Source organism: Sus scrofa, chromosome 14 (genome assembly GCF_000003025.6).
Source record: "Sus scrofa isolate TJ Tabasco breed Duroc chromosome 14, Sscrofa11.1, whole genome shotgun sequence".
NCBI classification, from domain to species: Eukaryota; Metazoa; Chordata; class Mammalia; order Artiodactyla; family Suidae; genus Sus; species Sus scrofa.
The window spans coordinates 85541599-85569140 of record NC_010456.5 but is presented as its reverse complement, the minus strand read 5'-3'; the positions used below and the strand labels follow the sequence as shown (position 1 = coordinate 85569140).

Here is a 27542-nt window from a genome sequence, read left to right as displayed (position 1 = left end):
CACCTGCGAGACAGGATTCTAAAAAACGAACAAGATATAATACCTGCTAGAAGCTTATGATCTGGCAAAGGAAGGAATGTTTTCAACATGATAATGACTTAGAGTACATTAATTCAGTCATCAAACATTTATTGAAAGCTTCTTTGAAGACATTTATTCAAGGATTTACTACAAATAAGGCTCCGTGCTAGTAGAGGCTGTGGATATAACAGACACTCCAATATAGAGAAAAAGACATATAGACAAGAAAAGGGCAATGAAGTGCCATATTTGCTACTGGAGAGTGTATAGGGTAGTACATGGGGGCACAAAAAAGAAAGTGCTTAAATCAAAGAAGGGGATTTCATAAATGGCTTTATAGAGGAGGCAATGCTTGAGTTGGGTCTCAAATGATAAGTAGTAAATAATAACAAAGACACTGAATATGAGAAGCAATATAGCCTAAGTAAAGAGCATTAACAAAAGCAGAAAAACAGCATGGCATATTCAAGAAACTGCTATTAATTAAACAAGGGTAGTGAACAGGTTCAAAGAAATGCACCAAGTAAAAAGAGATCAATGGAGAAAAAACAGCCAGCTAAAGGTCTTAAACACTATACTAAGAAATTTGAACTCTACTATGAGCAGTTAGGAAGCCAAAGGGTTTTAGGCAAGAAAACAAAAAAAATGATCTGATCTGAACTGTGAAAAGTTACTCTGATTTCAGTATGAAGGATGGACCAGAAGAAGAAAGGGAGATAGGTTAAGAAGTCTGCATTCGCAGCATATGGAAGTTTCCAGGTGAGGGGTCAAATCAGAGCTACAACTGCCAGCCTCTCACTGCCACGGCAACACAAGATTTGAGCTGCATCTGCGACCTAAACCACAGTTCACGGCAATGCCAGATTCCTGATCGAACCCACATCTTCATGAATACTAGTTGGATTCGTTTCTGCTGTGCCACAACGGGAACTCCCAGGTTAAGAGGTTTTAACAGTAGAAAGGTGGCAAGAATTAGAGCAAAAAGGTTAGAGAAAAGGTACAAATACATAAGATATTAGCAATATTGAATCTCGAGAATTTTATCACAATAGTGGACATAAAATGAGAGCACAATATTTAATGAATAAATGGATGAATAATTTAATGACTGATCAAGTGTAGTTGATGGAAATGGATGAATAACTGACTGACTGATTAGATATAGAGGAAAAGATTTAGGATTCTAGGCACCAGAGGATGGTGCCTTTAACTGAGGGCAAATATTACATCTGGGAAAAGAGATCATAAACTTAGCATGTCAAGCTGACTCTAAGGTAACTACAGGGGTGGAGGTGTTAATTAGTCATGTAAATAAGTCTGAACCACAAGGGCAAGGTCTGGATGGGGATAATGATTTGGGAATTGTCAGCACAGAGACAAGAATCATTTAAGGATGTGGCATTGTCACTGTTGTGGCTCAAGTAATTGCTGAGGCAAGGGTTCAATCCCTGGCCCAGGAACTTCTACATGCTGCCAGCATGGCCAACAAATGAACAAACAGAAAGCTGAAAAAGATGCTCAGTTTAATCTGAAAAAAAAAATGTAGCCACAAGAGGAGATGGAACAGTTAGTAGAGCCTCCCGAAGAACTGAAAATAAACAATAAGCAAATTACCTTTTTTTCCAAGAATATCACAGTAAGAAAAAAATTCACTTTTTAACAATGAATTATAACATGGGAAGGAACTGTATCTTAAAATAACTCTTTATGCAAACATAGCTAAAGCCAAGAAAATGGAACACGGAACTACTACAAACAAAAAAAGAACTAAAATCTCTTATACATTAAGTCAAAGAAGATACTTCTAAAGGAATTAGAGGTAGCTAAAAAAAAAACAGAGGAAAATGAAAAGCAATTCTGTAAACAGGAAGATGACATAAGAGCACTGGAAGTAGAACTGTCTGATTCAAATGATGGAGAGAGAAGTTTTGAAAAGCAGTTTGGGGAAGAAATCTTAGGTAAAAGGAGAGATACAGAGATATTGAACTGGAAACCAGTCAGCTTAGTCATTAAAAGGAAGCTAAGGAACAAATAAGGAAAAATGAAACTATACAATGACAACTGGGAAATTCTGAGCGAGACGAGAGGACAGATGAAAGAAGACATATTTTTGTAAAGAGGTAGCAGGTAAATTTCAGGGAAATCTAAAACTTATTATAGGACAAAGAGAAGGTAAAGAGATGTTGGAAGAGTATACAAATACATGTAGGCACTGATTGTTTGAAGGAGAAAAACAAACAAGCGGAAATTCTGATTGATTTAACTGAGAAATCAAAACTGTCTGAAGGTGAAAAATTATTATGTTACTTAGGGTGAACTGCAAAACAATACTAGAATGGACCACTGTGAGGGAAAACACCAGCAAAGGAGGACAGAAGTTCCATAAAATCTCAAAATGTTTTATCAGAATTCTATCATCGTAGATGAAAGATTAAGGTAGATTAAAGACTGTAAAATGGAGACAGACTCAATCTCTTCATGTGGAGTGATTCCATGTGTATGTACTAATGTCTCTTACTTGTCAGATCAAAGGAGGCATGTCACATTCAGTACACTTAGAGCAGAGTGAGAAACTTGCCTGCAATACTTGTTAAAACCCAAAACAGTACTATAAAATGCAATTATTTTATGTAAACATTTTTGCTTTTTTAAATGTTTCATACAAGGAAACCAATGTAGAATCTAAGATGGTTACAGCTTCAGCAGTTTTTATAATGTTCAGTTGGATTTTTAAAATTAATTTTGCAACATTTCAGTCTCTTTTATATTAAATTTTGGAAGTTAGATTTACTGTAGTAATATCCTAAAGCAGTTTTTTTTTTCCTACTTAATAATGATTTGATATCCTTGTAAATATACAACAAGAACAGAACAAAATAAAAAATACTGGGGGAAGGAATAGGATGGACTGGGGATCTGGAGTTAACAGATGCAAACTATTGCACTTGTGGATAAGCAATGAAATCCTGCTGTATAGCACAGGGAACTGTGTCTAGTTACCTATGATAGAACACAATGGAGGATAATGTGAAATAAAGAATGTGTGTGTGTGTGTGTGTGTGTGTGTGTGTGTGTGTGTGTGTGTGTGTGTGTGTGGCTGGGTCACTTTGCTGTACAGTAGAAACTGAAAGAACACTGTAAACCAACCATAATGGAAAAATAAAAATCATAAAAAAAAGAATTAGGCAGCCACAGTACATTAACAGAATCAGTCATTAATAAAACAACAACAACAAAAAGTATCAGAGGGCATCACACATAGTGAAGACAATTTCATGACACTTCAGTTTCTGTTGTATGTATGTGTATGCAGCATGTAAAATATTCTGAACATTCTAAGTTGTAAAATATAAAAGGATAAAACATTTTACTGCAATGTCTAAGAAACTTCTTTAGTGTAGATACTCCTAAAACGTAAAGACCCAACCAACGAACTTCTGCATATACAGAAAACTTTGCACACCAGCTGTCCCTCAGCCAGGGGACTGCTCCCCTCATTTTTCCCTTGTCCCCAGTGCTTCTCCCATAACCAGCTGACCTGAGTAGACACTGTCGCCTGATGCCATTATAAAGAACCATATGGGAGTTCCCGTTGTGGCTCAGTGGTTAACGAATCTGACTAGCAACTATGAGGTTGCAGGTTCAATCCCTGGCCTTGCTTGTGGGTTAAGGATCCAGTGTTGCCAAGAGCTGTGGTGTAGGCTCCAGACGTGGCTTGGATCCCGCGTTGCTGTGGCTCTGGCGTAGGGGGGTGGCTACAGCTCCAATTAGACCCCTAGCCTGGGAACCTCCATATGCTGCAGGAGTGGCCCTAAAAAAAGACGAAAAAAAAAAAGAACCATATGTCTTCAGGCCATATTCACACACCTCCTCTCCTGCACCCCTCTTTAAGATTTGGCCTCTTTAGCCTGAAAAGGAATGTGTGCACAAGAGTCACCATTTTGTCTGCTTTCACTGTCATGAATAATCCCATCCCCTACAATCTCTTATTCTAGCACTACCCACAGAACCTTCTGCAAAAATGGAAATGTTCTATATCTGTCCTGTCCAATACAGTAGCCACTAGCCACAAGCAGCTCTTGAGCCTTAGAATGTAACTAGACTAAGGAACTGAATATTTATTTTAAATTTATTTTCCTTTAACTCATTTAAATTTAAAAACTACATAAAGCTAGAGCCTACCATAATGGGTGGTACAGTCTTATACACAAACTTAAAAACAAAGTATTTATTCATCTCCCCTTCTGCCTTTTCAAACTCTTGTCCAGTTACTATGTCAGAGAAAAAAATCCTTTTGTTTATTTTCACTCCACTATAAATAATAAAGTGTGCCTAAAGATAGATAAGCTTTGAAAATTAGATAAACCAGTGAAAAATACTTACCATGAAAAATATTCTAAGTAAAATTAGATACAACAAATAAAATTGCTATTAACAACCTCTATGCCCTTAAAAATGTCACTGCCATACAGTGTACCTTAAATTTAATAAATAAGAATTTTAGAATTAGGAAATTACCAATCATACAGGAAATTCAATCCAAGAAGTTAAGAGACTTGCCATTCAGAGTCTGCTGACCACAGAGCCAGCTTTTCTAATATAGACTGTGCCCACAAATTCTTTCAGAATTCCCTCAACAACCATTTATAACAAATTACTAGATACAAAGAACAATAAGACAGAGAAATGCAAATCAAAACTACAGTGGGGTGCTAACAAACACAGGCTAGAATGGCCATCATTAAAAAATCTACAAAAATAATAAATGCTAGAGAGGGTATGGAAAAAAGGGAACCCTCCTACACTACTAGTGAGAATTGGGGAGTTCCCGTCGTGGCGCAGTGGTTAACAAATCCGACTAGGAACCATGAGGTTGCAGGTTTGGTCCCTGCCCCTGCTCAGTGGGTTAACAATCTGGCATTGCCGTGAGCTGTGGTGTAGGTCGCAGACGCAGCTCAGATCCCATGTTGCTGTGGCTCTGGCGTAGGCCAGCGGCTACAGCTCCGATTCGACCCCTGGCCTGGGAACCTCCATATGCCACGGAACTGGCCCAAAGAAATAGCAAAAAGACGAAAAAAAAAACAAAAAGAATTGGTACAGCCTCTATGGAAAACAGAATGGAGGTACCTTAAAAAACTAAAAACAGAGTTTCCATTTGATCCGGCAATCCTACTCCTGCGCATATATCCAGACAAAACCATAATTCAAAAATAGCCAAGATATGGAAACAACTTAAATATCCATCAACAAATGAACAGATAAAGAAGATGTGGTATGTACCCATAATGGAATACTGCTTGGCCATAAAAAAGAATGAAATGCCATTTGCAGAAACATGGATGACCTAGAGATTAGCATACTTAGTGAAGTAAATTAGAAAGAGAAAGACAAATACCATGAGCTATGACTTAAATGTAGAATTTAAAATATGGCACAAATAAATTCATCTACAAAATGGAAACAGACTCAGAGAGAGAGAACAGACTTGCGGTTGCCAAGGTAGGGAATGAATGGATTGGGAGTTTATGGTTAGCAGATGCAAACTATTATACACAGAATGGATAAATAACAAGACCCTACTGTATAGCACAGGGAACTATATTCAATATCCTGTGATAAACCATAATGGAAATGAAATATGAAAAAGACTGTATATCGACATGTATAGCTGAATCATCATGCTGCATAGCAGATTAACACATAAATCAACTACATTTCAATAAAATAAAAGAACGGTAAGGTAGAAATCCCTCTCTCAAGCCCATCATTCTTCTTAAATGTCTACCTATCTTTTTAATGCATATCTAATAAACCCTGATTTTATCTCATATCAATTAAAAAGAATAATTTCAATCAATTTTATTTTCTGGATTTAACTAATATCCAATGGTGTTACTATTATTTTGGGTTGAAAATATAAAATAATGCTTTTATGAGAAGAAAATCTAAGTGTTGAATATATTTAAGTTTGAAGATTATAATAATTCAATTCTAAAGATATTTCTCTGTTAAAAACAAAAGTATGAATTTATTTTTAAGTTTGTTTTTAAATATGCTAGCTATGGTATAAAAGTAAGCTTTTTCTCAGAAAAAACTTTCTAAACTTGTTATAATTACCACTTAATTATTAGTTTTGATTAAAAATAATATTAAAGTAGTAGCCTATGTCAGGATATTAGAAACTACAGTATTGGTAGAAAACATTTAAATAAGTCCAAGATTTTGGTACCTTCAAGAAATAACTTAGGAAAGAACACCCTGGCCCTAGAAGTCCACATGCTGCAGAGCAGCCAAAAAGGAAAAAAAAAAATTATTGTATCAACATTAAATTTAGTGAAGTAATTTATACAGTGGTTGTATTAATATTTTTAAAACCCTATTCTTAGGAAGTGCATGACACAGTATTCAGGGGTAAAGTATCATGATGTATGCAAATGCTTGGCATGTGTGGGCATATACAAGAACATATATACGTAAACATATATGTACACACGTACATGTATATGTAGACATGTGAAAGCATGGTAAGTAAATGGCATAAAATACTAACCATAAGTAAATCTGGATTAAAGACTCTGTACTAGTCTATTTTTTTTTTTTTTTAATGGCCACACCTGCAGCATATGGAAGTTCCCAGGCTAGGGGTCGAATCAGAGTTACAGCTGCCAGCCTACACCACAGCCACGGGATCTGAGCCTCATCTGTGACCTACCCTGCAGCTTGCGGCAATGCCAGATCCTCAACCCACTAAGTGAGGCTAAGGCTCGAACCCACATCCTATAGGGTTCTTTACCTGCTGAACCACAACAGGAATTCCTCTTTATACTACTCCTTTCTTCTGTTTTGTTTTTTAGGGCAGCACCCATGGCATATGGAGGTTCCCAGGCTGGGGTCCAATAAGAGCTACAGCTGCCAGCCTACACCACAGCCACAGCCACACAGGATCCAAGCTGCGTCTGTGACCTACACCACAGGTCATGGCAATGCCAAATTCTTAACCCACTGAGCGAGGCCAGGGATCAAACCCACAACCTCTTGGTTCCTAGTGGGATTCACTTCCGTTGTGTCATGATGGGATTTTATACTATTCTTAACAACCTCTTGATTCCTAGTCGAATTCAAATTTGTTTCTGCTGCACCATGACAGGAAATCCTCTTTTTCTTTTTTTTTTTTTGGTCTTTTTGCCTTTTCTAGGGCCACTCCCATGGCATGTGGAGGTTCCCAGGCTAGGGGTCCAATCGGAGCTGCAGCCACCGGCCTACACCACAGCCACAGCAACGCCAGATCCAAGACACGTCTGCGACCTACACTGCAGCTCACGGCAACGCCAGATCTTTAACCCACTGAGCAAGGCTAGGGATCGAACCCGCAACCTCATGGTTCCTAGTTGGATTCGTTAACCACTGTGCCACGACGGGAATTCCAGGAAATCCTCTTTATACTATTCTTACACTTGCGACTTCTCTGAGTATGAAGTAATTTTCAAATTAAAAAAAATTTAAGCAGTGAGTCTAAGATTTCTCTTATTCATGCTAAAGAATTACAATTCTTTTCAACCCATCTCATATGTATTCCCCCCGCCCCAACCAATCTTGTCTTTTCATTATCCAGCGTAGTGTTCCCATCAGGGAGACAAGAAGCATATACAATAGCTCTATAAAGAGATGGCATGGAGTTCCCTGGTGGCATAATAGCTATGGATTCAGTGTTATCACTGCTGTGGCTTGACTTCAATCCCTGGGCCAGGAACTTCCACAGGCCGCAGGCACAGCCAAAAAAAAAAAGAGAGAGAGAGATGGCATGATAAGAGGTGAAAACTGTAATAATAGGCTTCTTGCAAATGGCTTCTTGCAATCTGCAATCTCCCATGAAGTACAATATCTATATTTCTGCTCTTTGGAATGTTCTTTGTCCTATGCTCTGATGTATATCAGGCTGCTGGATGACAGTGCTTCAGTTTTACATTTTCTCTTCTCATGTAATATACAGCAATAAATCTCATGGTGGAATTAGCATACTACCGTGATATCTACCTGGATTAAGTGCTCTTCCTAAACACTCCCATAACCTCTCTGGGCATAGCAATTATCAAACTATCTTTTTTTTTTTTTTTTTGTCTTTTCTTGGGCCACTCCCATGGCATGTGGAGGTTCCCAGGCTAGGGGTCTAATCAGAGCTATAGCCACCAGCCTACACCAGGGCCACATCAATGCTGGATCCAAGCCACATCTGCGACCTACACCACAGCTCATGGCAACACCGGATCCTTAACCCACTGAGCGAGGCCAGGGATCAAACTCGCAACCTCATGGTTCCTAGTCAGATTCGTTAACCACTGAGCCACGACAGGAACTCCCCAACTATTTCATCTTTAAAATCATGTCTACTTTCTCTACTAGACTGGAAGCTTCATGAAAAAAACGACCATACCATATTTGTTTTTGTTTTTTTTTCTAATTCCTAAAGGTGTAGAAAAAACACTCAATTAAAGCTAATGAGTGAAGAAATAGAAGTTGCTTAAAAAATCTAAGTAGGTTATGACTACAGTTCTGGTTAAAGGTTTTGTTTGTTTTCTTTTTTTACCTTGTACATAACAATATGTAGAAAAAGTCTTATTCTAATACAATAGCAAAGGAAACAAAACATCTAGAGTTTGCTGATAAACAACTGAAAATGCTAATAACACTGCACAAAGTCAAAATTTAGTTTACTTCAATAATACAAATAATTAATACTTTCACAAAATATGATTGATGAAGAGTTAAAGGCTGAGCCCTGAGTATCAACCACACCTTAAAATCAAAGTACGTTTATATTTAACCTATACTAGCCAACTAGTCAAACAAGGCAAGGAACACTTCGGTGACAAAAAAAATACAATATTCTAGAAGGAACTTCGTTCTCTATTGCGAAAGAACTTTTAAGTTAAATTATGTCAGATAAAAATACTCAACTTAGGAAACAAGTTAAAAAGTAACAATTTTACTCTGAAAGGCAGTTTTTCAAATGCTATAATTAAATTTGCCAAAAATATGATTAAATGAGAATACATATAAAATACCTCAAAAATAGAACTATAGTGTAGAAATACGTGTTTACCCAAAATGACTATATGGTAATACTCAAAATGTCCCACTATCAAAATGTTAAAATACCAAATACTTAAAGGATACTTCCGGAGTTCCCATCATGGCACAGCGGAAATGAATTCGACTAGGTTCGATCTAGGAACCATGCAGTTTCAGTGGGTTAAGGATCTGGCATTGCCATGAGCTGTGGTGTAGGTCGCAGACACGACTGGGACCCCGCACTGCTATGGCTGTGGTGTAGTCTGGCACCTGTAGCTTCAACTGGACTCCTAGCCCGGGAACCTCCATATGCCGCGGATGTGGCCCTAAAAAAAAAGCAAAAAATAAAAATAAAATAAATAAATAAAGGATACTTCTGAGCCCATAATATTAACAAAACTTACATGAGTCCCTAGTAGGGCTTGATCCTCTTTTTGTACTTAGAAAAACCAAAACCCAGAGATTCAAATCCAAATATAACACTGCCAGCTTGTCCTTCCAACCACTTAGGTCAGAATAGCTCTTCCTCTATTTCATGCCTGGTACTGCTGAGGTCTACCTGTGGGCTATGTCATTTATCTCTTCCACTCATGAGAGCTTCCTGTCACTTGGCACATGACCTTGTGTGCTGCCCGAAGTTAACGCTCCGGACTCCCCTAGAGTTGCCCAAATGCTCCAACCCCATCTAGGGGACAGCAGGCAGCTCAGCTCAGTCTTCTGCCCTCTCTTATTATGAGTAAGAGAATACAATGTTTCCTACTCAAAGTGGTACTCTGTCTACATGTATACATGCTGTGGATTCTCCTAGTTCCCTTTAAGATCTTTCCAACCCATGGAATACAGTGCACATGTCAATTCACAATAATTCTCAACCCCATCTCATCTTCTCCAACACTACCTTATTCCCTTTTCTTGGGGGGGCGGGTATGCTTGCAGTGTGTGAAAGCTCCCAGGCCGGGGGTCAAACCCACGCCATAGCAGCAACCCAAGATGCTGCAGTGACAAAACTGGATCTTTAACCTGCTATGCCACAAGAGAACTCTGCTTATTCCTTAATCTAGAATCTCACCACCTCTAGCCAGTATTCTAGCATAAATTTCCTTAACTCCCTATCTTTAGTTTTTTTCCCTTCAATCCATCCCTAGTTTCCCCCAGAGCTGATATTTTAAAATTGTAAATCTGATCACATCACTCTTAAATTTAAAATCCTTCAGAAACCCATGAAAGAACAAACACCTTAAAACAGAACACCAGGTGACAGCTATCGAGAATTAGTGTGCCAGGTACCTACCTGCATTACCTCATTTAAATCACATAACAGTCCTGCAATGTAGATGTTTTCATTACTCTTATTTTGCAGATTTAAACAAACTGAAACTTAAGAGAAATCACATATTCTGTCCATAGAGAGAGGGACAGTAAGCAAATGCAGTTAAGATTACAAAAGCCTTCAAAATATGGCTTTTATTCCTCTGCAGCAGCTCTCTCCCACCACTACCCAGCAAACTCTGCCTTCCACTTACACCAAACCACCCAAGGATCTGTGACCATGCTATAATCTTTCAGAACTCCTTATCAGTCTTGGTGCCACATTACTCCCTTGGCTCAAAATGCATAAAAAAGAATGAAATCTTGCCATTTGCAGGAACATACATGGACTCAAAAGGCATTATACTAAGCAAAATAAATCAAAGATATAAAACTGTATGATATATGGAATATGAAAAATATAACAAACTGGTAAATACAACAAAAAAGATATAGACCCACAGATATAAAGAACAAACTAGTGGTTACCAGTGGGGGAGGGACCATATAAGTTGGGGGAATGGAAGGTATAAGCCATTGGATATAAAATAGGCTCAAGAATATACTGTACAGGAGTTCCCATCATGGCTCAGTGGTTAACGAATCCGACTAGGAACCATGAAGTTGCGGGTTCCATCCCTGGCCTCACTCAGTGGGTTAAGGATCCAGTGTTGCCATGAGCTGTGGTGTAGGTTGCAGACGCGGCTCGGATCCCACGTTGCTGTGGCTCTGGCATAGGCCAGCGGTTACGGCTCCGAATGGACGCCTAGCCTGGGAACCTCCATGTGCCATGGGAGCGGCCCAAGAAAAGGCAAAAAGACAAAAAAAAAAAAAAAAAAAGAATATACTGTACAACATGGGGAATATAGACAATATTTTCTAATAATTATAAATGGAAGGTAACCCTTAAAATTGTATACAATTTTTAAATTAAAAACAAAAAAGGCCTGTCAAAAAAAAAAAAAGCCCATTCAGGGACTTCCCGTCATGGTGCAGAGGAAATGAATCTGAATAGGGACCATGAGGTTGTAGGTTCGATCCCTGGCCTAGCTCAGTGGGTTAAGGATCCAGCAATGCCATGAGCTGTGGTGCAGATCACCGATGCGGCTCAGATGTGGCGTTGCTGTGGCTGTGGTGTAGGCCGGCGGCTACAGCTCTGATTTGACCCCTGGCCTGGGAACTCCACATGCCGTGGGTGTGGCCCTAAAAAGGACAAAAAAAAAAAAAAAAAAAAAAAAAAAAAGCCCACTCAGCCAACATGGTCCACTTTGGGAACTCCCTCTGAAGACTTTTTTCCTTTCTTTCTTACCTCCTTTCGTTCTTACCTCCACCACAACGGAGCTCCCTAGGCAGAATACAAGGCAAAATGGTGCACATACCCAACTCTAAATTTTAAAATGCTATGATAAAGAATGCTCAGAGTTCTCATCGTGGCTCAACAGTAACAAACCCAACTAGTATCCATGAGGATACAGGTTTGAACCCTGGCCTAGCTAGTGGGTTAAGGATCTGGTACTGCTGTGAACTGTGGTGTAGGTTGCAGACTCGGCTCAGATCCTGCATTGCCGTGGCTGTAGCGTAGGCCAGCAGCTGCAGCTCTGATTCAACCCCTAGCCTGGGAACTTCCATATGCCTCAGATACAGCCCTAAAAAGCAAAAACAAAAAGACAATGCTTAAATCAATTTTCCAAGGTAGTTTCCAAGTGAAAATCTAGTGCCAGACTCATAAACCCTAAATTTATCAGAAAGTAAATAAAGAACGACAATGAAGCAATAGCAAAACCCAATAAAAATACACTTAAAACTTTTGTAAAACTCCCAACATGTAAAATTCAATTATTTTGAAATATGTGCTACATCATCCAGAATATAAAGGACTCAAGTTTTAAAGTGTTTTCTTCTGCAAATTTGGACTTCTTTAAATGTTACAAGCAAAACAAGTTCTATTTAAAATCTGTTACAAACCAAGAAAAAATTCAAGAAACTAAAGAGCTCTTCTCTGACTATATCTGGGTTCAGAAAATGATGATTCAATACTAAATGACTTGTGCTTATGAAACATGTTAGAAGATGGAGAGGTACAATGATTATGTTATCACATCTGCAGCATCAGTATATTAGGCCAGCATCTTCCAGAAACATCCGACAATGATATCAGGAGTCTCTCCTGGTATTAACTGACAGTTAAACAGCATCTTTTCAAAGTACTACTCAAATATATTAGCTTACAATTCCCCACACTAAAGCCCCCATTTTTATCTATCCATAGTCTCAAGATACTCCTATACTTAGCTGCTCTTTAACTGGCATTTGGATACTAAGTACCAAGCGTTACTTTCAAACTTTTTTTTTTTTGTCTTTTTGTCTTTTTAGGGTGCGGTTCCCAGGCTCGGGGTCTAGTCAGAGCTGTTGCTGCCAGCCTACGCCAGAGCCACAGCAACGCCAGATCCAAGACGTGTCTGCAACCTACACCACAGCTCATGGCAACGCCGGCTCCTTAACCCACTAAGTGAGGCCAGGGATCAAGCCTGCAACCTCATGGTTTCTGGTCAGATTCGTTTCTGCTGCACCACTACAGGAACTCCTAATTTCAAACTTTTAATGTCTTTTCTAGCTCATTGAGAAAATGTTCTAAAAGATCATTTCTGGCACTTATCCATGTATCTTTTACTGCTTTCCCCAACTAATTCTTACAAGTCATATTCTTAACCCTTAAACAAATTTCTTATAAAAAGCATAAATTATTTCCTAACAATGTCCCCTAATAGACATATTTAGGAAATTGACCTTCAATGGATACACAAATTCTGTGGTTCAAGCACTATTTCAGGTGGCATTCCTAATGGATACAACCAACATGCATTTCCTATAAAATATAGGACCAAGGAGAAGACTTACGTTCAAAGGGGCTTTTACAATGGTCTACGCGGAATATTAGAGCCTGACCCAAGGAAACAGTAAAGGGAATGGAGAAGGAAGAGCTCCATCGGCAGAACTTGACAGCCAAAGGAAAATGAAGGATAGAAAAACACAAGTCAAGATGATTCTCAGGTTTATAATTTGTATAACTGAATGACTGGCAGCATCATTGACCAAGGCATGAAATGAAGTGAATATGTGAGTCTGGAGAAGACCATGTACTAATTTTTGATGTTTTAAGTCTCAGGTTTTCTGTTGAAAATCAGGTGGGCATTCTAAATAGCAAACATAGAGACTGAAATGCTCAAGAGAGAAAGCAGACTGAATAAATGAAACAGATATGAGACAACAAAAAATAACACATATTCAAGAAAGCATAACAATGAGGAACAAAAGAGGTCAGGCTGAAACCTCGGAAAACAAGAACATTAAGAGACAGGAATTAGTAATGACAGCTGAGAAAGAAGAGGTAAGAAAGAGAAGCAGGAGAGAATGATATCATGGAAGGCAAAGAAAAAGAGGGTGTCAAGGATATGGGCATGATTATCTAAATGGTTCACACAGGATTTAACTGTTAGGAACTATGTCCAAGGATAGATATAATTTCAATAAGAAGAGGCGGCAAGAGTAAAAACACTGTTGGGAGGGGGAAACAAAAAAGGCAGAGGGCAAAGGGCATTTGGTACGGAATGCAGAAGGGTTTTGCTGGAACAGAAGGTTCATATAGCAGAAGACAAGAAAGGAAGTCTGGGCCAAAGGCTTTGCATTCCAAATTTTATTCTATTTTAGACTTTATTCTGTGAGGAAAAGAAAAACACGTAACTTTTTTTCTTTTTGAGACAACTATTCTGGTGATAGCATCCATGATGAACTAGAATAACCAGAGAGTTATAAGCTATAAAGTAGACATTTTTTTGTTCTTTTTTTTAGGGTTGCACCCTCAGCATATGGAGGTTTCCAGGCTAGGGGTCCAGCTGGAGCTACAGCTACTGGCCTGCACCACACCTCACAGCAATGCTGGATGCTTAACCCACTGATCAAGGCCAGGGATCGAACCTGCAATCTCGTGGTTACTAGTTTGATTCGTTTCCATTGCACCACAACAGTAACTCCTATAATGTAGTCTTAATATTATCAAAACATAGTAATGAAGGCCTGAAAGAGGTTGGCAGTAGACAAAGTAAGAACTAAGGGATTCTCTAATCCCCAGGTTCCCTGGATATTCCATCATTTCTATATTTATTTACACTCACCATTTTGGCATCATAATCACCTGTGGATGGGGACCTTTATTCAGTCGCTAATCACTAATACTAACAAAACAGGCACATTAAGAAGAGGCCAAAAAAATTCTGTTGAATTATAAAACAATTCAGTAATAATGAGACATAGAAGTGAAACAGACTGAAAATTACTGCCAAGGAACCTAAGTGACTTATAAGATGGTGATATAGAAAACACTAATGAAAAAGTTAAGATCCAGTTTAGGGAATGAGTTTAAAATATATTTGGAGGGGGGATGTCTAAGGGCAACAGGCAAAAAAAAACATCAAACAGAAAAAAATGAAACCACAGTAAGAAAAAAACAACAAGGGGGTTAGGAAGAGCGACCTTCTGCAGAGCCAAAAATCTACCTCCCCGTACTGAGTCCCTGTGTATACTCAGATTTAACTAACCACAATAATATAGTACTATAGTATTTACTATTGGAAAAAATCCATGTATAAGCGTACCCACGAAGTTCAAACGTGTGTTGTTCAAGGATTGACTACATTCAGATATTCAGACAAAAACAGAAATTTGAGATACATAATGAAATAATCAACAAATCTTATTTGCTCATAAGAACAAACATTTAACAAAATATTCTACCTTTAAGATTTACATATTCTGTACAAATTAAGTGGATATAAAATACGTCAATCAAGGAGTTCCCGTTGTGGTGCAGTGGAAACAAATCCAACTAGTATCCATGAGGGTTCAGGTTCGATCCCTGACCTTGCTCAGTGGGTCGGGGATCCAGCGTTGCCATGAGCTGTGGTGCAGGATGCAGCTAGGATCCCGAATTGCTGTGGCTATGGCTCAGGCTGGCAGCTGTAGCTCCTATTTGACCCCTAGCCTGGGAACTTCCTTATACCACAGGTACAGCCCTGGGGGGTGGGGGAAGGTTGAAGTAATTTAACAAGATAGCTAATGATATTCTGGAAAAACAAACAGAACAGTATGTACAAAAGCATGAGACATCAGAGTTTCTCATCTTCGTGGAACCATGACAGAAGATGAGGGCCACAGCTCATGGAGGACCTTCTGCACACTAGTAAGGAATTTGACCTTTATCCTGCAGTCCTGTGGTCAGAAATCTCAGATGTCTGTTAGAATTCCCTAAGAAGCACTTCAAACCCCCTAAAGCAGAGTGCAAGTACAGGCAGGAGATGGAAACAAAGCAAACTAGGATGAACTAACTTCCATAAACAACAAGGAGCCACAAATGATTTTAAAACAAAAACAGAACCTGTTTCAAAAATCCAAAAGTCAGTAGCATGGATCAGTGGCTATGGGAAAAAAAATCTGGAGGAAAACCAGTGAAGACAATAAAGAAGCAACTGCAATAATGCTCCAGCACTAAGTACTGACAACTACTTACTCAAACATAAATGAACAACAGAAAATGGCACATAAAGTGCTGTAACTGTAATATGAGCTTTCAACATGAGTTTCAAACTCATCTTGGATAACAACTCAATCATCAGAAGCAATTACAGCAAAAGTACAGTCAGAGACAGTAGAAAAGAAGAAAGGGAAAAAGAGTAGCCATTAAGTTTTCCCCTTGAAAGTATTTCATTTAGGAGTTGCCACTGTTGCACAGTGGGTTAAGAATCCAACATGGGTTCCATCCCCGACCCAGGAACTTCCATATGCTGCAGGTGCAGCCATAAAAATTTTTTAAATAATAATAAATTTTTTTAAAAATTACTTCATTTATACAAATACTTTATGATCAGACTATCACAGCAAGCAGAGATCATCATATCAAAATTCAGAACTTACCACACGGCTAAAACTGCAAAACTGCTGAGAATGACAATCAGTGGAAAGTTAACAGATAAAAAGGCTAACAACAACAGCAAAGACCATTTAACAAATTTCAGGAGTTCCCATTGTGGCACAGCGGAAACGAATCCTACTAGGAACCAAGAGGTTGCAGGTTCAATCCCCGGCCTTGCTCAGTGGGTTAAGGATCTGACATTGCCATGAGCTCTGGTGTAGGTCACAGACATGGCTCGGATCCCAAGTTGCTGTGGCTGTGGCACAGGCCAGCAACTACAGCTCCAACTGACCCCTAGCCTGGAAACCTCCATGTGCCACAAGTGTGGCCCTAAAAAGACCACCAAAAAAAAAAAAAAGAAAGAAAGAAAGAAAGAGAACTCAGTACATAAGAACATATATATGATAATGATAGACAGACCTTGGGGTCACAAATCAGGATAAAATTAATTTCATTTATTTTTCAAAGAAATGGCTTTTGTAATTTTTTTTGTCAAATTCCCTTGACTGGGAGTTCCCGTAGTGGCTCAGTGGTTAACAAATCCGACTAGGACCATGAGGTTGTGGGATTCGATCCCTGGCCTTGCTCAATGGGTTAAGGATCTGGCGTTGTTGCCATGAGCTGTGGTGCAGATCGCAGAAGCAGCTCAGATCGCAAGTTGCTGTGGCTGTGATGTAGGCTGGCGGCCACAGCTCTGACTGGACCCTGAGCCTGGGAACCTCCACATGCCACGGTGCGGCCCTAAAAAAAAAAGAAAAAGAAAAAAAAATCCTTGACTCCACATCCCCTCAAGCTATCACCTTGTTTTTCTTGGTTTCAGTTTAGAGCAAAGTCCTTGAAAGAACGGGCTATTTCCAATTCCTCTCCTAAAGTTCTCTCTTAAACCCTCTCCAATCAAGTTTTCATCTCCACTAGTCCACCATGAACAACTTAGGATCACCAATGATTTTCATACTGTTAAATCTAAGTCACAAGTTAGTCCTTGATCTAATAGCAGCTGAATAACAGCTGACACAACTGATCACTCACTTCCTCCTTCTTAATGAAACATTTCCCTTGGGTTCAGGGCTACCACCTGATCTTAATTTTTCTCCGGAGGGTGCTTTTTACTCTCCTTTGCTAGTTCTAACTCTCCCTCTCCCAGTCCCTCTGTCTCTGTTAGTACCATGGGCAAAGTCTTTGGACTTCTCCATTCACGCTCACTCTCTAGAGTACCTTAATCAGTACTAACTGTGCCCATCACAATCTCATTTCTTCCACATCTCTGCTCAAACACCACTCATCACTGCAGTGTTCTCTAGCTACCTTATGTAAAACAGCAGCATCCCCCTGACAAGTTCTTTCCACCTTATTCTGCTCTTTGTTCCACAGCACTGTAGCAGCTGACATTTTTACATATATACTTTCTTATTTTCTATAATTTGTTATTAGAATATAAGTTCCACAAGGTTAGAGAATGTGTTTCCTTCACTACATAATTACTAGCAAGTGCCCAGTGGATATTTGTTGAATGGATAGATGGCACAAATGAGGAAAATCCAGACTCAAAATCTGGTCTCAAAGCCTGGGTTGAGGAAATTTACACTGCAGAAATCCTCATATCCTGAAAAAATGTCAACTGCAAAGCGGCCACAACAATGGCCAAGACTACAACTCTAGCTAGTGTCAACAATAAATAAGGGTTGATAAGTCCAGACTATTTGTAAAGTAAAGGAAATACATCAAGGAAAAAAATTAAAAATAAAAGAAAGAAGAAATGGCCATCCCTGCCTCCCTATTCTGTGAAAAGAAACAGTACCTGGATATGTTTCCTGTAAGCTGGCCTACCAAGTCAGACCAAAATATCACCAGACCCATTCTACACACTTAAATAGCTGTTATGAACAGTAGTCCCTGCTTTTCTAAACTAGGGTCTTCTGAGAAAACTGTAACTCCCAACCCTAGCCCTCGCTGCCAAGACATAATGGTCAGAGAAAGCTCTCAAATTTCCCCAAAGCACTCAGGCTGCAACCAAATATCATTAATACGATGACAACAACAATTTAAAGTACTTTCTGGTGTCTGCCTATCTTTATTGTCTCAGTGCATTCACTAGGGTATCAGTCATCAAAGATTGCGGGATCTTGGTATGGGGGAGGAGTGTGTATGTGTGTGAGTGTGCGTAAGAGAGAGAGGGAGGAAGAGAGAGAGGATTCAAATAAACAGGATCTGGATTTATTTTTTACATTTTAAAGAGAGGTAGATTTTCTATGGAATAGAATGCATCTGTTAAAATATGTCACCTGGGCTCTTCATTACGACACCAAAAAAGAGATCACAGAAGGACCAAAATTCTAGGATATCCAGCACTCCTCAGCTAAAGAGCTGTACTGCATAGAGTTAAAGAGATGAGGTAGGAGACCATGCCACAAGGTACAGCTGGGAGCAGTGATGGGGAGACAAGAGTGCTAACAACCATGAAAAGGGAGAGGAAGAGAGGTATAATTATCAATGTTTTTCCTCCCCCCGCCCCAGCTTCACTTTCATTCTACTTACCAAAGTACAGAAACTGGGCAGATGAATACTAGGAAGGAAAAGGCAGAATATGAAGGACAAAGATGCTCTGAAGCAAATGGTAACAGAAGAAATCAAGCACAAATTCATTTTCCAAGTGACTCTTTGAAAAACAGACATATGAAGTTAGGGAGTGACCAAGAAAATTTAAAACAAGTCCCCATATCTTAGAAAACTACAGAACTATATAGAGAACAGAGATTCTTAGTTATTTGGAATGATAGTCCCAGGGCGTTTTTTTTTGTTTTGTTTTGTTTTTTTTGTTTTTTTTTTTGGCCACTCCCAGGAAGTTCCCAGGTCAGGGACTGAACCCATGCCATAGCAGTGCAGTGACCTGAGCCACAGCAGTGACAATGCCAGATCTTAACCTGCTAAGCCACCAGGGAACTCTGTGGGATATATTTTAGATCAACAATCCTCAAAGATGATCCACATATTTCAAACTAACTTATGGCTCAATATGGAAAAGGTGAAATCAAACTTCAGCTTTCATGGATGCAGCCTTTAAGAATCCTCTGGCTTCCCAATGGCTCCAAATATCAAAATAACCAATTAGAAGTCTTCAAGTCAGAGATGTAACTCTTGGGGGCATTCAAAAGCAATCAACTTGGCAGAGAAGAACTGAAAACTCAGAGATTACACCTATCATATTCTTGATTGGTCAATTCACTTAAAAAGAAAGGAGTGTTCTGATTGGTTGCTCTCTATAGGCTGAGTTTCCCCAGTATCAGAGCTTGCAGCAAGCAGATGTTAGAAGCTAAAGAGGCCACAGGATACTTTGAGAAAGGTATTGGGGGAAAAGAAGTCAATAACAAAGTAAAGTCAATTTAACTCTATACAGCCACTGGCCATGGGCAAATCACATTAGGGCACCAATCAAAACTGTCACCTGAGGGGACATTCTATGTTTACTTTTGAGCTAATACTACCTCTCCTTAACACCCCTCCTTTAATCCTCCACTGATGGCTCTCCCCCTTCCTCCTGAGAGCTGTCACTCTCTAGAGCTCCTCTTCCTCCAGCCACTCTGTGACTTTGGTGATTTGGTGTTTCCTACCTCAGGTTCAGTTTCTTGCCATCTTCCTGTGTGAGCACATGCCTTCTACTCAGTCCCTGTCCTTCACAAGCACATAATCCAGTGGGGGAGGTAGATATGTCACTAGCTCAGGTACAATAAATCACAACCAATGCTATGAAAGAAATATAACAAAGTGCTGTGAGCACATATTCATCTGTCATTACCCCATTCTTGATTATCTGTCAATAAGTCCAATCAACACTCCAGCTTCCCACTCTCATATCAGTTACTGAGCCCTGTTATCTTTCCATAAAACCCACTGATTTCCCCTTCCAACTTGCAATTCAGGCTTTGTTCCTCATTAGACCTACTTCAGCCACTTACATCAGAAAACACAATTTGATATATTTCTACATTGCCACACTAGCCATCTCCCTAAAAGATATAACATACTATATCATCCCCTCGCTTTGAAACGTCTAATATTTTTCCAGTATCTAGGAGATAAGTTCAAATACTTAGCAGACAAAATAAGATAACATACTTTTCAAACAAAGCCCTTTAAAAGCAAGCAGACAGTCTGAATTCTAGTTCCAAAGCTTACTAGCTATGTTAACCTTTGGCAGGTCACTTTACCTCTCTCATTGGCAAAAAGATGAAAAGAACCTACTTCTTAGGGCCCTTATAAGTAAGAAATTCCATCCAAGTACCCGCAAAACACCCAGCACTCCAATCAATGTTAACTATTACCCCAGGGTTGTCTCGTCCATCTAGAATGTCTTACTCCCCAAAGGAAGCACATAACCAAGGTTTTATTTTCGTATATTTCAGAATGATTAACAGTAGGAGTTAAATCAGAAATGATCTTCTATTTAACTCTGAACCAGTAAAAACTTCAATCAACCAAAATACTGCTTTCATGAAATTTTTGGTTCGCCTAAATTTACTACATTTATTAAAAAACAAGTACCTATTTATAAAAAAAAAAAAAGATTAGTTTCGTTTTTTGTTTCCTATTCAAGTTCAAGAAGAAAAAAGGCAGCAGTTTACCAATGAAAACTTAGATATTTAAAAGCATGTCATTCTCTATAAAATCCACATAAATTAAATACAATTTCAACTGCATGTGTCATTTGTTGAAGATATATACATATCACAAAACGAACTCTAAAAACTTAAGAAAAAAAAACATGCACCAGATGGTGGAGTGACATTTGTTCACAGACTTCACAATCAAAAGATGAAATAATAAAATTTTAAGTCAGCAATTTTAATAATTTTAAAATTGCAAAGTCTACAACAATATAACAAAAATAAAACAGATTACAAACTTATTTCCAGAGAATGATATATTTATGTCAGGTACTACTGAAAATTGGTAAGAAAAATCCAGTAAATTTATAGGTAAAGGACAATTAATACAAAGAAGAAAATAAAATTAGAAAAATACTACATGTCCTTTTCTATTTGAATTAAGATCTTAGATAACAGGTATTCTTATACCCATTAGGAAAAAAAAAAAATTAAAAACAAAAGCCTGTAAAGATAAAAGATAAACTGATCAACTAAACTGACAGAAGCAGTGTAAATCAATACTACCTTTCAGAAATACACCTGGCAATATTTTCCAAAAGTGACAAAAAACCCTATAATCCCCCTCCCAGGACTTTACCCTAAAGGAAAGAAGCGAAACAAAGGACATCTACACATTAACTGCCTCTCGTGAAAAATGGAAAACAGCTTAGATGTCCAATTATTAAAAATAAGTAAATCAATTCACTGTATCACTGTATAATTTAAATGCACAAAAACCATTAGCATAAGAATATTAAATATTAATGCAAATATTAAACATTTATGTTTTGATTACAGTACAAAATCATGTATATATGAGAAATAAACCTGTTGGGACTGATCAGGCCTACCACAGAAAGCTCACATTTTAAAACTATTCAAAAGCATAAAAATCACAATTTTTCTTTCCAAAAAAATCTATCACATAGGAATAATCAGACAGGCTTTTCTTTTGTACAAACTAGCCATATATGTAATTTGAGCCATGCTACTGGCCAGCTGTAACCTTATTTTATTAAATCTCATTTTACCATCAAAATTTAACTGTACATTGGGTCTCCATATGGTGAGCAGAAATTATGGGGCACTCTGTCCTGCACAGAGATCAAAAACTCTCCAGACAAATGGAATAGAGAAGGTTGGGTTTCTCCTATATTCCCAAATGAATCATGTTTCTTAGCCCTAAGTGCTCTAAGATCCCAGGAGTGGCAGGCAGGTAAGCAGTCCCAGAGGGTGACAGTGGAAGCTCATTTGTTCTCCCACTGAAAAATGGTTAAATTCCTCATTTTCCCCCAAAGTACCATAGAATAATGAAAAATACACAAGCATGACGTCAGGAGATGTGGGATACGGTTGACTCTAAATAACCTCAAGCAAGTTACTTGCCCTTTTGGGCTTTAGTTGTTTAATGCGTAAAATTTTAAAAGTTAAACTAAATAATCTATTAATGCTTTCAAGTTCAATATTATATTACTAGACCTCCTTGACCAATAAATGACCAAATCCCTCAACCTCCCCACTGTAATTATAAAACAAGACTTAGAATTAGGAAACTGGGGGCAAGGGCACATATGGTCAAAAACACCTGGATTGGATCCCACCTCTGTCCCTTTCTACCTGCATGACCTTGGGCAAATTTCTTTGTCTCAAAATCAGGTTCTAAGATTAAAGAAGCAGCAATCCCTACTGGTGGCCTTATCCTTTTTATCCTTATGTCATAAAACATATGGTTATTTCTGTCCTAAGTTGGGTTTCATTTCTAACCAGCAACAACAATTCTGACTTTATTCTTGGAAATTTTGAAATAACTTATGCATTCCTCTTTTCTAAGTTTTCTAACATGGAAAGAGGTAGTAAACATATTTCGCTCATGTTAAAACTATATTCAACATTAGGGGCATTCCTCAAAAATTCATTAAGTAAATAGTTTGTGAGCCCCTGTGCCATACCACAGCACGTGTTAGAGCTGTAAAGGTCCCTTCCCTTCAGAAGCCCAAAAGTCTGGTGGAGATAGACATATTAACAAATCATTAACTACCAACTGACAAATACTAACTGCAGAATGAACAATGTACTAATGGATCAGTGGAGACAAGGCAGGGGTAAGCTGTTTGGACAAGATTCAGAGGTTATATTTTGGTTAGTATTGAAGGGCAAGTTGTTTACTAGATAGAGAAGAATTCTCAATAGAGACAACAGTGTAAAACCACAAAAGAAGGTATCATCTTCAGAAAACTCTAAGTAGTCTTTGTATGGAGAGGGCAGGCAAAATGGTAGAAGATGAAATCAGCAACACAAGCAATTACCAGAAATCATGAAGTACTCTGACTTTTATCAAATACAAATTATGAAGAGTCACTGACGGCCTTTTAAACATGGAATCAAAGTCCTCTTTCTCCACCAACCAAAGAAGATGAGTCAGGACAACAAACAGAAAATGTAGGTCTGAATGTGGAAAGGTAGGATAAATTGTTTTGTTGTGTTTTTTTAAATGGAGAGCTCCTGCTGTTCAGGATGGCTTCTGGTGGTTTCTGACTATGGCATATTAATACAACACTAAAGAAAAACAGTATACATCACATCTAAATGGTTCAAGAAAGTGTGTGTTTATCTAAAGATTATTTGACATCAGTACTGTTGAGAACACCAAAGAAAACAAGCCAAAAATACTAAAGACATTAAGTAATAAAAGAGGCAAACAGTGAAAATGTCTAAGACTGACTACAAGCAAAACATTTAAGAATGTTTAAATCCTTATAATACATATATTGATTACAGTTATGACTTTTGTGAACATCTTTTGCAAAAGGTATCTTAAATTCCCTTTGGTTAAAGAAGTACCACCACCCAACTCTCTTTAAACTAGCCTAAAAGATGATGCTTAAGAATGGGGGGGGGAAATGGCAAAATTAATAGGTTCCATTAATATTTTAATGCTCAGGAAAAAAGAAAAAGAATGACTTCCCAAAGGGTTATTCTGAAAAGTCTGAGCTCCATTTATCTCACCAACAGAAATGAAACATACACATTCTAATCTGAGACTGCTAAGAGTCCCTGCATCAGTAATTTCCACACTGTTCGGGCCTAGTGTAGGAACAGCAAGCCTTTGTTGGCTGGGTAGCCTACAAAGATGAATTTGCAATTATTGAAATTCAAATTCACGCTTAGCCATCAAACCCTCAAAGAGTCATTCCCTTTTCGCCTGACAAAAAAAAGTAGGTGCATTAAAAAATACATATGTCTGTCTGTCTGTATGTATGTATAAAAACAGCAGATGCCTAAAAAGGAGAGAGAAGCAGCATCTGAACCTATGGCAACGGTGTGGTCCACCAAAGTTTTCTCTCAGGATGTTTCAGGGTGTGTCTTTGTTTGGGCCCAGCAATTAAAAAAAGTCATTCTGGGAACCCAAGTACTTCCCCTCTATCAACCTCACAAGCATCCTGGTTCTGAAATCACTGGGTACCTCAGCCGCGCCCTGATTTCTCCTGAGAGAAGGGCCGCAAACCCAGCGGCCCAAGGCCCCCTATGCGCCTGTCACAGTCCCAGAGGCGAGGGAAGTCCGGCCTCCGGGCTCCGCGCCCTCTCGGCCTCAGGCAGCTGACGGGGGCTCAGGGGGTAGCTCCGGAGAGCAGGAGACCAGAGAACGCCACTGCCTTATCCTAGACGCCCGGGCCTGGGCACCAAACCGCGCCCCCCGCCCGGAGCAGCCGCGGTCGCTCGCCCCGCCCCGACTCCGGCCCCGGCTCCCGCTCCGACCCCGGCTCTCACCGTGCGGAGGTCGCACTGCCTCCTCTGCCCGGCTGCGGGTCGCCCAGCGACCTACAGGCCCAAGGACGGCAGGTGAGGCGAGGGGCCGCCCATCACATCCCCGCCAGCCCCACCGCCTGACCCGCAGCAGCCAGCATCACGTCCACGGCCTGAGGGAGCGCTGGACTCCAGAGCCACCGCGCCCCCTCCCTCGGCCGGCGCCTGCATGGACTCCGCCCTCCCGGGCCCGCGCAACGCGCGCGCGCAGCCCCGCCCCCCTGGGACGGCCTGCGCAGGCGCGAGCCTCATGTGGCTAGGCCCCGCCTTCGAGCCCGCCCCCGCCGCCCGGATCCGGCCTCAGCCCACCTCTGGCACCGCCCCCGCCTTCTCACCAGCCTTTCCCAGGCTCCGCCCCCACTTGGGGACCCGCCCACCTCCTCTGACCTTGCCTCTATGCCCCCTGACTCAGGCCTTTGCTGGGATCCATATGTGACTCCAGATTGGTGGCTGAACCACCTTCAGCCGGCCTCCTGGACCAACATTTGCCGTTTAACTGAAGTCAAACCTGTCAACTAAACCTCCTGACCCCGAAAAGTTAGTAGTCTAAGCTTTGACACAGACATAGTCTCCCCTCCCACCTTCTGATAAAGTGGACACCTCCAACATTTTGTGTTTACCAGCGCATCCCTGTTCTCTATCATATGCTCGCTCTGGGGCATGCCTGAGCCACACACCCTGCCTACCACACCAAAACACCGGATCCTGCTGAGATTGAAGGGAAGGAAGGGGCTCACTGTAGCTGAAAATGGAAAAGAACTTCATGACACCATCAACCTGGGTTTCTTTTGTCAAGAACCAGGACCTCCTTCCCTTTGTGATTTCCTTCACCTACAGCAAGAGGCCTTCTCTTCCTCTCTGTTTTTGAGGGCTGGGCCTGTTGAGTGCCCTGCCCCTGAAGGCCTCCAAGTTCCAGTCACTGGAGGTAAAAGCCAGGGAGCTGCCTATATCCGGCAGTAGACTAGATGTTATCTGAAATCCTCCTGTGCCATACTTACCAACAGCTCCACTGCAGTAAATAGTGCTTAAGGTGGGAGTTTCCGTCGTGGTGCAGCAGAAACAAATCCAACTAGGAACCATGAGGTTGTGGGTTCGATCCCTGGCCTCGCTCAGTGGGTTAAGGATCCAGAGTTGCTGTGTGAACTGTGGTGTAGGTCTCAGACGGGGGCTCGGATCTGGTGTCGCTGTGAGCTGTGGTGTAGGCTGGCAGCTACAGCTCTAATTGGAACCCTAGCCTTGGAACCTCCATATGCCTGCAGTGAAGCCCTAAAAAGCAAAAAAAAAAAAAAAAAGTTGGGAAGGATTAGCTCTAAACTCTACAATTTAATCTTTGGATGAAGTCAGGTCATTAAAAAGGCAAACACCAGGAGTTCCTAGAATCTGACTAGGAACCATGAGGTTTCAGGTTCAACCCCTGGCCTTGATCACTGGGTTGAGGATCCAGCGTTGCCATGAGCTGTGGCGTAGGTCGCAGACGAGGCTTGAATCCCGCGTTTCTGTGGCTCTGGCGTAGGCCAGCAGCTACAGCTCTGAATTGACCCCTAGCCTGGGAACCTCCATATGCTGTGGGTGCATTTGGTCTAAAAAGACCAAAAAAAAAAAAAGGCAAACACCAGACTGAACATTTGAACAGATCCCTCAGGAAGTGCAGTTACTAACTTGTGCTTTGAAGTTTATGCCATCAGCTAAATTGAGAGGTGGTTCAAGAAATGGCTCCTGGAGTTCCCGTCGTGGCGCAGTGGTTAACGAATCCGACTAGGAACCATGAGGTTGCGGGTTTGGTCCCTGCCCTTGCTCAGTGAGTTAATGATCCGGCGTTGCCGTGAGCTGTGGTGTAGGTTGCAGACGCGGCTCGGATCCTGAGTTGCTGTGGCTCTGGTGTAGGCCGGTGGCTACAGCTCCGATTGGACCCCTAGCCTGGGAACCTCCATATGCCGCGGGAGCGGCCCAAGAAATAGCAAAAAGACAAAAAAAAAAAAAAAAAAAAGAAATGGCTCCTAACACTTGTATATGGAATCTGGTGAAGATGCTACATACTACAGTCTGCACTTGAGGACCTGGGAAAGGAACATCTCTCAGTTTCTAAAACCAGAAGAGCCAAGTTTCTCCAAACTGCTCAGTTGCTCTCTTGTGATTATCAGAACACTTGAGGTGATCATGTTTTCTCTTTTCTTTGATAGCTTAAATACTGTCATCTTTCTCTTCTTCCTCTGCAAAGGTGACTGGGTGCTTGTTGCTTATGAATAGTTCCCAGCTTCATCTGATTTTCCTCATTTCCTTGGTCATTATCATGTCACATTAATTCTGTCACATCAAGCTATATATAGAAAAGCTCTTAATATTAAATATAAATATGTTGTATATACATATTATATATATCCTTAGAAGTCTGACCTCTGAGGGTCTGAAGTCTGAAGTTAAGGGCGAAAGGATAGATCAAGATGAGCAGTATGGTTTACAAATTTTAGCGTGAATCAGAATCACCTGGGGAGCTTAACAAAACATTGCTAAGCACCACCCCCAGAGTTTCTGATTCAGAAGACCTGGGGTGGTACCCAAGAATTAGTACTTGTGATAAATTCACAAGGGAGTATGCCCAGGGACCACACCTTTAGAACCATTGTGCTAAACTACCTCTTCAACAAATCTATGCTACAATCATCCTAATCAGGTAGGAAATGACCATCTCTCAGGAACCTGTGAATGACTGATTCACAAAGAGAGACAAAGGC

The 27542-nt window shown here is 40.1% G+C and overlaps 1 protein-coding gene across 13 annotated transcripts in view; it reads right to left on the bottom strand.

The window, feature by feature from the left end:
• CCSER2 (coiled-coil serine rich protein 2) overlaps nt 1-25017 on the bottom strand; it is a 133809-nt gene extending 108792 nt beyond the window's left edge. For 9 of the 13 annotated variants that reach the window (XM_021073335.1, XM_021073337.1, XM_021073338.1 and 6 more), the window contains exon 1: nt 24775-25011. The gene's annotated coding sequence lies outside the window, so the exon portion shown is untranslated. Of the gene's footprint in view, nt 1-24774 lie in introns of all 13 variants that reach the window. The other 4 variants (XM_021073340.1, XM_021073341.1, XM_021073342.1 and 1 more) reach the window with 1 other exon arrangement.